The following is a 10,576-nucleotide window of genomic DNA, read 5'->3' on the forward strand; positions in this document are numbered from 1 at the left end:
GGGTGATGGGGCCACAGATGCTTAGAGGGAGGCTGTGTTCTGGAATGATGGTGCATTGCTCATGTGGACCTGCCATGTCCATAGTGTAGCAGAGGAAACATTGGTGAAAATGCAAAAGATCTAGGTTATAGTGGTATTTGCTCTTAAGTTTTCCCCACCTTATTTTACATCTCCCACTTCTCAGGAATAATGCACAATTTCATTCAGCTGCCCAGGTCAGAAACCTGGGATTGGTTTTAGAATCATTTTGGAATCAATGCAGTTGATGCCATGCTCTATATCACTCAGTGCTGCAGCTGAGGAAGATGATTCCTGGCTGGCTGGCAACCTGTTTCCTTAAGCACCTGCATCTCAGTTCTCTGAGCACTTTTCCGGACAGTACAGGTACTTACTTAGCCACAGATGCCTAACACTGATGCCCACAGGAGCCAATGGTCTCGGGGGAACCCCTCTACAAAAGAAGAGAGCCAGTGAATAAATGGCCCTGCCTTCTCATCCTCTCACAGAACAATTGTGAAGTGTGTACCACACAGCTCTTCAGAAGGTCCCAGTGGTATTGAGTCCCAATCGCCCCCAGCAGTAACCTGACCATTAGTTCACTCTTTATTGGCTTTTCTTTCTTCTTCCCAGTCTCACATCCCCACCTTCCTTGCTTGTACTTTCTGGGGCCACCTCCCAAATAACCACCAGCACCCAAGCCTTTGTCTGCTTTGGGGGTTAGGGGATAAACTGAGACACTGTTTCTCTCCCATATGCTTCCTATTTCATTAATACCCAATCTCCTAAATACGCGCTGCATCACTAACAACTTTGCTATAATTTATGCTAGCACTGTTTATTGCTAAGATGAATGCACTAAACTTTTGATCTCCCTTTCTCTCAGCCACTTGTATCCATCCTTCCTTGGCTGTCAGCATCCTTTTTCTAAAATGCAAAATTTATCTTGTCAGTCTCCTGACTCACAATTCTGAAAGAGGTTTTCTTATCTAGTAGATAAAGAAAACTCCTTAGAGAAAAATACAAAGTGATTCATTCATGTATTCAATGAGCAGTTATTAAGTGTGTCTTATGTGTCAGGCATTCTGCTAAATGCTGCTGATGAACATGGCAGACAGGGTCCTTCCATCACAGAGCCCAGAGTTTCAGAAGACAGACATTAAACTACCACTCACATATGTAAATATATAAGTACCTGGTAAGAAGTGATTTGAAGGAAAAATATGCACCCTAGAGCTGCACAGTCTAATATGTAGCCACTGGCCATATATGACTATTTAAATTTAAATCCATTAAAATTAAAAATTCAGTTCTACAGTCTCACTAGCCACATTTCAAGTGCTCATTAGCCACATGTGGTATATCATATAGTGATATATTCATGGTATATTAGATCAGTATATATATATATATAAACTTTTCCATAGTCACAGAAACTTCTATTGAACAGTGCTGCTGAAGGCCTATCTAGAAGGAAGGCTTCATTAAGACGTAGAGATGGGGGGACCTGCAAGTCAAGTCAGAAGCAGATTCTGCAAGGAAAGGAAATTAGAGTTGAGTATTAAGGAATTGTAGGAATTTGCTAGGTTTGGGGGACTGGCCAATTCCTACAATTGGGGAGAAAAGGCAGTAAGAATCCTGGAGAACCCACAGAACAGATGAAGCCTAATGATTGAGGAGTAGAGTGGATACATATACAAAGGCTGAAAAGCAAGGTAGCAGCCAGGTAGGGAGGGTCTATGCAGGTCATACCAAGGATTTTGAACTTTTTCCTAAGAGCAACATGAAGACAGTTTCTTAATATTAAAGCATGGCCCGGTTCCTAGTTTTAAAAGGCCACTCAATCTTTGTGCTTTTATACAGGAAGGAGAAAAGACTATAAAGGTTCTTTTTCAACATATTTTAACTGTAATGTTATGTTTTTGAAATCTGTCAATAAATACAGATCTAGTTTATTTGCTTTAACTACAACAAAGTACTCCATTGTATGGACAAACTACAGTTTGTGTACATTTTAAAACATATAAAGCAATACATTATATTAAGGATCTATACATGGAGGCAAAAGCAAATAAGCATTTATAGGAATGATACCTACCACCTTCAGGGAAAAGAGGGAGGAAAAAAGGATGGGAGGAGGGGAAAGAGATTTAGTTCTATTTGCACTGTTTTCCTTCTTTTAAAAGAGGTCTGAAGAAAGAAATGGAAAATACTCATCTTGGTAAAATCTATAAAAAACCTAATATTTTTCTCTGTAAAAAAGTGGTGAGTGATAGTTTTTGGAGTTACATAAGTGTATGTTAACTTTTTCTCTATTAAGTAGTTCATAGTAATTTAACAAATTAAAGACAGACTTGGGGTAAGAGTGACCCTGGGACAGCTAGTGAGGAAGAGTACTGCAATGGCTCAAGCCATCGCAAGAATTGATGGGTACATGAATCAGAATGCTTAAGACAGAGATGGAGAGAAAGAGGTGGATTCAAAAAGTAGAATCAACAAAACATGATGATCAATTGAGTGTAGGACGGTAGGGAGGAGGGAGATACCAAGAAAGAATCTCAAGTTTGTGGGATGAGAACTAAGCACATAGCAATGCCATAGCTTTAGGCTCACAATATTGGAGGAGTTGCAGAACGGTAAGGGGTGGCAAGAAAGATCAATATTCCATTTCGGAAATGCAACATATCTAGTTGGGCACTGTGGGGCATACCTGTAGCCCCAGCTACTCAGGAGGCGGAGCCTAGGAGTTTGAGGCCAGCCTGGGGAACACGGTGAGACCCCATCTAAAAAAAAATTGAAATATGAGGTTTCTTATACTTCTGTCATTGAGATGACAGATGGCAGATGGCAACATGAATTTGGATCTTAGCAGAAAGGTCTGAGCTAGAGATATAAATGTGGGATAATAGGTTGTATTAAGTTTGCATGAAATAACCTATGGAAAAAATATGAGGTAAAATATTAAAATATTAAAAATATTATGGATAGTTGAACTGGTATAGAACTGCATTTCCTCCACCATGACTCTAGCCATAGTAACTTCAAAAGTGGGTTAAGGACATGAATAGACAATTTTCAAAAGAAGATACACAAATGGCCAACAAACATATGAAAAAATGCTCCACATCACTGATGATCAGGGAAATGCAAATCCAAACCACAATGCGATACCATCTTACTCCTGCAAGGATGACCATCATAAAAAAACAAAAAAACAGGCCAGGCGCAATGGCTCACACCTGTAATCCCAGCACTTTGGGAGACCAAGGCGGGCAGATCACGAGGTCAGGAGATCGGGACCATCCTGGCTAATACGGTAAAACCCTGTCTCTACTAAAAATACAAAAAATTAGTCGGACATGGTAGTGGGCGCCTGTAGTCCCAGCTACTCGGGAGGCTGAGGCAGGAGAATGGCGTGAACCTAGGAGGCGGAGCTTGCAGTGAGCCGAGATCTCACCACTGCCCTCCAGCCTGGGTGACAGAGAGAGACTCCATCTCAAAAAAAAAAAAAATTCAAAAAACGGTAGATGTTGGCATGGATGCAGTGAACAGAGAACACTTCTACACTGCTGGTGAAAATGTAAACTAGTACAACTACTATGGAAAACAGTGTAGAGATCCCTTAAAGAACTAAAAGAAGATCTACCATTTGATCCAGCAGTCCCACTCCTGGGTATCTACCCAGAAGAAAAGAAGTCATTATATCAAAAAGATACTTGCACACGCATGTTTATAGCAGCACAATTCACAATTGCAAAAACATGGAACCAACCCAAAGACCCATCAATCAACAAGTGGATAAAGAAACTGTGATATATATACACACACATATATATATATATATATACATATACATATACATATACATATACATATACATATACATATACATATATATATGATGGAATACTATTCAGCCATAAAAAGGAATGAATTAATGGCATTTGCAGTGACCTGGATGACATTGGAGACTGTTATTCTAAGTGAAGTAACTCAGGAATGGACAAGCAAACATCTTATGTTCTCACTCATAAGTAGGAGCTAACCTATGAGGATGCAAAGGCATAAGAACGACACAATGGACTTTGGAGACTCAGGGGGAAAGGGTGGGAAGGAGGCGAGGGATAAAAGACTATAAACAGGGTGCAGTGTACACTGTTTGGGTGATGGGTGCACCAAAATCTCACAAATCACCACTAAAGAACTTACTCATGTGACCAGACACCACCTGTTCCCGCATAACCTATGGAAATTAAAAAATTAAACACACACACACACACACACACACAATGAGATACCACCTTATCCCAGTCAGAATGGCCATTGTTAAAAAGTCACAAAACGATAGATGTTGGTGTGGATGTGGTGAAAAGAAATGCTTATACACTGTTGGTGGGAATGTCATTTAGTACAATCTCCATGGAAAACAGTATGAAGATTTTTCAAGGAACTAAAAGTAGATTTACAATTTTATCCAGCAACCCCACTACTGGGTATCCACCCAGTGGAAAATAAGTCATTATATAAAAAAGATACCTGCACTCATATATTTGTTGCTACATAATTCATAATTGCAAAGATACAGAACCAACCTAAGTGCCCATCACATAGTGATATATATATATCACAGCCATAAAAAAGAACAAAGTAGTGTCTTTTGCAGCAACTTGGATAGAACTGGAGGCCATTATCCTAAGCAAAGTAACCAAGGAACAGAAAACCTAATACTGCATGTTCTCACATACAAGTAGGAGCTAAGCTGTGGATACAGAGGGGCATATAGAGTAGCATGGTGGACACTGGAGGCTCAGAAAGTGGGTGAGTGGGAGGGGGATGAGGGAGGTAAAATTAACGATTGGGTACAATGTACACTATTTGGGTGACAAGTAGACTAAAAGTCCAGACTTCATCACTGTACAATCTACTAATGTAACCAAAAACCACGTGTACTCCTAAACCTATTGAAATAATAAATGAATGAGTGGGTAAAAGAAAATAGTCTTATTTTAATGGAGTATCTGGAGCACAGAGACTGACTAACCTCATTTAAAAAAATAAGTGCTCAAAATGACTTCATCATAATAATATTTTTATTGCAATTCTAATTTCATTAGTAGAAAATATCTACTAAATATACCCCAGACCATTCATACACACAAGAGATATGTCTAGATGGGGTGCCAAGTGCAACAATAGAAGTGTTACTTTCTTAAGCTTCAAAAGTAAAAGGTTTTGGTCATTTAATATTTAAATATCAAACTACTCACATTTTGCAGCTGAAGTATTCTAACTCTGAAATAAGCAATGAGCTTCATTCTGGAATAAGAAGAAAATATATGAGAAATCTCTTACAAAAATAGCAATTCTACTGCTAAGAGAAAAAAAAACATACTCTTGTTGCCAGTTGGTTTGCTGATAAGATGAAGCAGTTGAAAGAATGTTGGTTAAAGTTGCTAGTTGCTTTATTCGAATGATGCTGAAACACTCTGCATCCCTTGCTCTACAGCATTAGGACTCTCTTGTCATGGATGTTAAATGACCCACAGAACAGGAATTGCACTTTTGAATGTAGCATTTGTATTGCCTGAGATAAAAGATGGGAGGCAACTGTGAATGGCTAAAAACTCTAAGCTATTACTAATATTAACAAGCCAATGTCAGGACATGCACATAAACCTTTCCATTTTACTTGATTTTCACAAAAATCAGAACATTGCATTTATTCTGCATATTTATTTAGGTTGAAATTATCTTTTGTTCACTTGTTGATCTATGAAGAAAACAATGCCCACACATTGTATCTCTGATTTTAAAGATCCATAGATAATCTTACGGGGTAAGTGTCATCAAATTAATGAGCAATTTCTTTTTTTGAGATGGATTCTCACTCTGTCGCCCAGGCTGGAATGCAGTGGCATGATCTCGGCTCACTGCAACCTCCGCTTCTCGTATTCAAGCGATTCTCTTGCCTCAGCCTCCTAAGTGGCTAGGACTACAGGCACACAATACCATGCCCGACTAATTTTTGTATTTTTAGTAGAGACAGGGTTTCACCATGTTAGCCAGGCTGGTCTTGAACTCCTGACCTCAAGTGATCCACCTGCCTTGGTCTCCCAAAGTGCTAGGATTACAGGCATGAGCCACCCTGCCCAGCCAAATGAGCAAATTTTTAAATAAGTTAGTTATTTCCTTTTCTAGAGCTCCAATTAATCTTCCACTATCATTTTACAGCTTCCTATTTATCACAATTTTTATGGATAAAAACTTTCTCTGTCTTCGCTTAAAGATACAATAAAGATTTTTATGATCCCCACCCCCAATCTCTACCAGAGAGGGCCTTCAGCACACATTCATCTGGGCTTTCAAGTAGGTGTCTTAGGCTGTGTTCCCCAACAAATGAACCCTGAGACAAGTAAGATATTGGGGAGGCAATCTCTGGAAGCACTGGTAGGGGAGAGGAGAAGGAAAACAGGAAAGGGAAAGGGGAGATCACTGAGTAGATCGCTGCTATGAGCAGCTGGATATCACTCCAGCTTGAGACCTCTGGTGATGATCTAGAACATGTCTCTGAACCTGAGGGGCACAGAAATTAGCATATTCCTCATGTTAGTCATTGGTTGAGGGTGTTCCTTGGAGCTTAATTGCTTGGCACACATGGCCTGTCCAGTGCATGAACAAGTCTGCTTCCAGAGACAGAGAGTCCAGTATTTGCAGTAGAAAGCGTTTGAGAGGTGTATTCATTTCCAATGACTACAAACTTAGTGGCTTAAAACAACATAGATTTATTATCTTATGATTTTTTGAGAGCAGCAGTTTAAAATATGTTAGTGGGGCTGCATTCCTTCTGGAAACTTTAGGGGACAATCGGTTTCCTTGACTCTCCAAGCTTCTGCAAGCCACCTAGATTCCTTTTCTCATGGCCCTTCTTTCATTTTTAAAGCTCGATCTCCTTCTCTGATTCTGACCTTCCTGCCTTCCTATTATAAGGATCCTTGTGATTGCATTGGACCTACCCAGATAATCCAAGATAACCTCCCCATCTTAAAATCATTAACTTAATAATGTCTACAAAGTCTTATTTTTCATATAAGGCACCATATGCACAGGTTCTGAGGATTTGGATGTGAATATCTTTGAAGGCCAATTCTTCTGTACCTACCACAGGGCCACAGGGGATACAACAATCTTTTTTTTTTTTTTTTTGAGACGGAGTCTCGCTCTGTCACCCAGTGTCACCCAGGCTGGATTGCAGTGGCACGATCTCTGCTCGCTGCAAGCTCTGTCTCCCGGGTTCACGCCATTCTCCTGCCTCAGCCTCCCGAGTAGCTGGGACTACAGGCTCCCACCACCACGCCCGGCTAATTTTTTGTATTTTTAGTAGAGACGGGGTTTCACCGTGTTAGCCAGGATGGTCTCGATCTCCTGACCTCGTGATCTGCCCGCCTCGGCCTCCCAGAGTGCTGGGATTACAGGCATGAGCCACTGTGCCTGGCCAATACAACAATCTTGAATGGCCAGGGGATATGTGGGACTCCAACGGGTTTCCTTCCAAAGATAGCCATTGGGGGATAAATGTGATTAGTTGGTCTTTGAATTCTTTATAGAAGGCAAAAGTAGGTGCTACATAAATGACTGTTACTTTTATTCAATTAATAAAGACTGGCATTCTCCAGGTCTCCTGTAATGTTGAAAACCCCTAATACACATAACATCAAGGGGGATATCTTGTTGTTATTTTAGCATTAGACTTAAAATGTTTTGAGGCCCAGGATCACAGAGGAAAATAGAAAGCTAGAATTTCTATTTCGTGTCAGTTTTATGGGGAAACAAAAAGCCTCAAGATAATCACATCTTTTTTTTAGGGGCCCATCTAATTTCAAGAAGTTTCATAAAAAAGCAAAAAAAAAATGTTTTCCTGGGGAACATTGCTGTTCTGATTATGTAAACAAAAACAGCAAGCATCCACACAGGTGTCGAGAAATACAGGGAGATGAAAGTCAGAGTAAAGATTTTGCCTGCTGATGGCCTCCTGCAAGATAAGCCAATAGCTTCAAAATCTGGAAATCTTAACTCTTGCTGAAAAGAATAAAGATGAATAAACAGCAGGGGAAGAAACCGCAGCAGTCACCAACAAAAAGGGATAGCTATCCTTGCTGTTCTCTCTTTCCCTCTTTTCAAAAGGGGCTTTGAGAAAATTATTTCCATATTCTTTTTATGGTTCTAGAATAATATATTGAGTACTCTATTTCTGGAATAATTTATCTAGTGCTTCATATAAATGCAAGTCTTACGCTAGGTGTGTAAATTCGGAGGCGGGCAAGAATTGGGCTCTTTTCTCAAGCTGATCAGTCCAGTTTGAGTAGTAAAGTTAAACAATTTCAGAACATTGTGATACTTCCTATTTGTGGAAAATTGAATTATTTGTCCCTAGTTTCTCACTCAACTGAAGTAGCATTATATACTCACACTCTTACTTCCCTGACCTCTTGACATTGGGTTTGGCCATGTGACTTGTTTTGGACAATTGGATGTTAGTGGCCATAATACAACCAGAGGCTGGAAATGTGTTTGCTCTATTGAGTTTGTCCTTTTGCAGTCTGGTGCATTGCCACAAGAAGAATGCGCCCCACATAGTTACTGTTTCTTGATCCTGGGTATCTGAATGGGACATGTGGGGTTCACCCATGCTCTGGTCCAGGGAAGATAAGACACGTGTCAAACGAAACTGGATTCAACCTGGAGCCTAGATCTTGAGATCTGGAACCTAAAGCCTGGAACCTGGAGCCTGGATACCAGCCTAGCCCAGTCTAGTTGCACCAAAACCACATAATTGTGAGCACTAGAACAAATGATTGTTGCTTAAAGGTATTGAGTTTTGGGGTGGTTTGGTATGAAGCATTATTGTGATACACTATTTTAGAAGCTGGGGATGGGGAACCCAGAAGATGGAAGAAGGGAAAACTAGTGATCAGTACTTAGAGAAATCAAAATGGTAGCTGAGAAACAAAATGAAACACACAAAAATAGGAGAAAACATAAGAATCTTCCCATGGTAGTACCCTCCCTTCCTTAAATAACAGAGCGCCAAATGAAGTCTTCCAAGAACTGGGTCATCCTGGAGATTGCAGACATAAAAGATGAGATGTGGTCCTGATCTCTGCCCCATGGGACCTCTCAGTGAGACCTCCTCTCTTCCACCTCTGCTCTGGGTCTCAAAAGGCCTTTTATAGAAATTAATTGGAAAGGAATCACAAACTAAAAAGCTCCACTTAGGCCAGGCATGGTGGCTTACGCCTGTAATCCCAGCACTTTGGGAGGCCAAGGTGGGGGTGGATCACCTGAGGTCAGGAGTTCGGGACCAGCCTGGGCAACATGGAGAAACCCTGTCTCTACTAAAAATGCAAAAATTAGCCAGGTGTGGTGGCAAGCACCTGTAATCCCAGCCTCTAGGGAGGCTGAGGCAGGAGAATCACTTGAACCTCAGAGGCAGAGGTTGCAGTGAGATGAGATCATGCCACTGCACTCCAGCCTGGGCAACAAGAGGGAAACTCCTTCTCAAAAAATAAAAATAAATAAATAAAAAACTCGACTTAAAGAAGCCAAAGGGTGGAGCTTTTTTTTTATTGTTTAGTACCTGTATGTGATAATCTTCTTCTTGTGAAATTTGAAAAAATGACTCTAAATGACAAAACTAGTTTGCTATAGCAATGCAAGTCCCAGTGTTAGGCACAGATGCAGGATCATATTAATACATTTTTGCTGCAGTGAAAGCTTTTCAGTCACTGTAGTTCTCAGTAGCCTCATTTTAAAATGTGGAAACTAAGCTGGCAACCACGAACAGAGAAAATGCTATAGTCTTCTGACTGGGTGTAATTTCAAAAAACTCTGGAAATCTTTTCCAAAAGCCCCTTAAATCATAATATATAGGGGCCTATCATCCTTGTATAGGTTTTCTACTGATTAGATTTCTGTATTTCAGTGAGACAAGTATATAAAAACACATCCCAGGTAATACTTTTGAAATACTCATCTCTGTCAAACCCACATTGCAAATACATTAAAAAATGAGTAAAGATGTCCATGCTAAGGTCTACATGGAAATATGAGGATGGGAGAATACATGTGTATTCAAGTGAATCTATGTGCTAGGATCTCTGAAATATTGTTTCTGTCCTGAGTTGATTCCTTTCAAGCTTGAGTTACAGTTTGTGTGTATGTGCGATGCCCCTGAATTACTAGCTTGTATCATCTGAGCACAAGGTAGAGATTAAGAAGATGTCCTCTACCCTTCCCCATGCACGCATACACACACACAACTGGAAGGAAGTCAAAAAAGAGAGTGCTCCCAAAGGTCAGCACAGTCAGCCCCGAAGAGGGCAGTCTCCTCCCTCACTACCTAACTATTCTGCATTTTCTGCTTTATCTTTCCCACTTTCACCTCCTCCATGCATTCCAAGCCCTGCACCAGGGTCTGCAAGTTTATCAAGTGAATCACATCCCAGAAGCCCTGTCAAGGCTTGTCCTTTCTTATCAAGCCTCCTAGCTCAGACTCTGAAAGATGCATAGTACACGCAGGTGG

The sequence above is a fragment of the Nomascus leucogenys genome, chromosome X, assembly GCF_006542625.1.
Source record: "Nomascus leucogenys isolate Asia chromosome X, Asia_NLE_v1, whole genome shotgun sequence".
Taxonomy (NCBI): Eukaryota; Metazoa; Chordata; class Mammalia; order Primates; family Hylobatidae; genus Nomascus; species Nomascus leucogenys.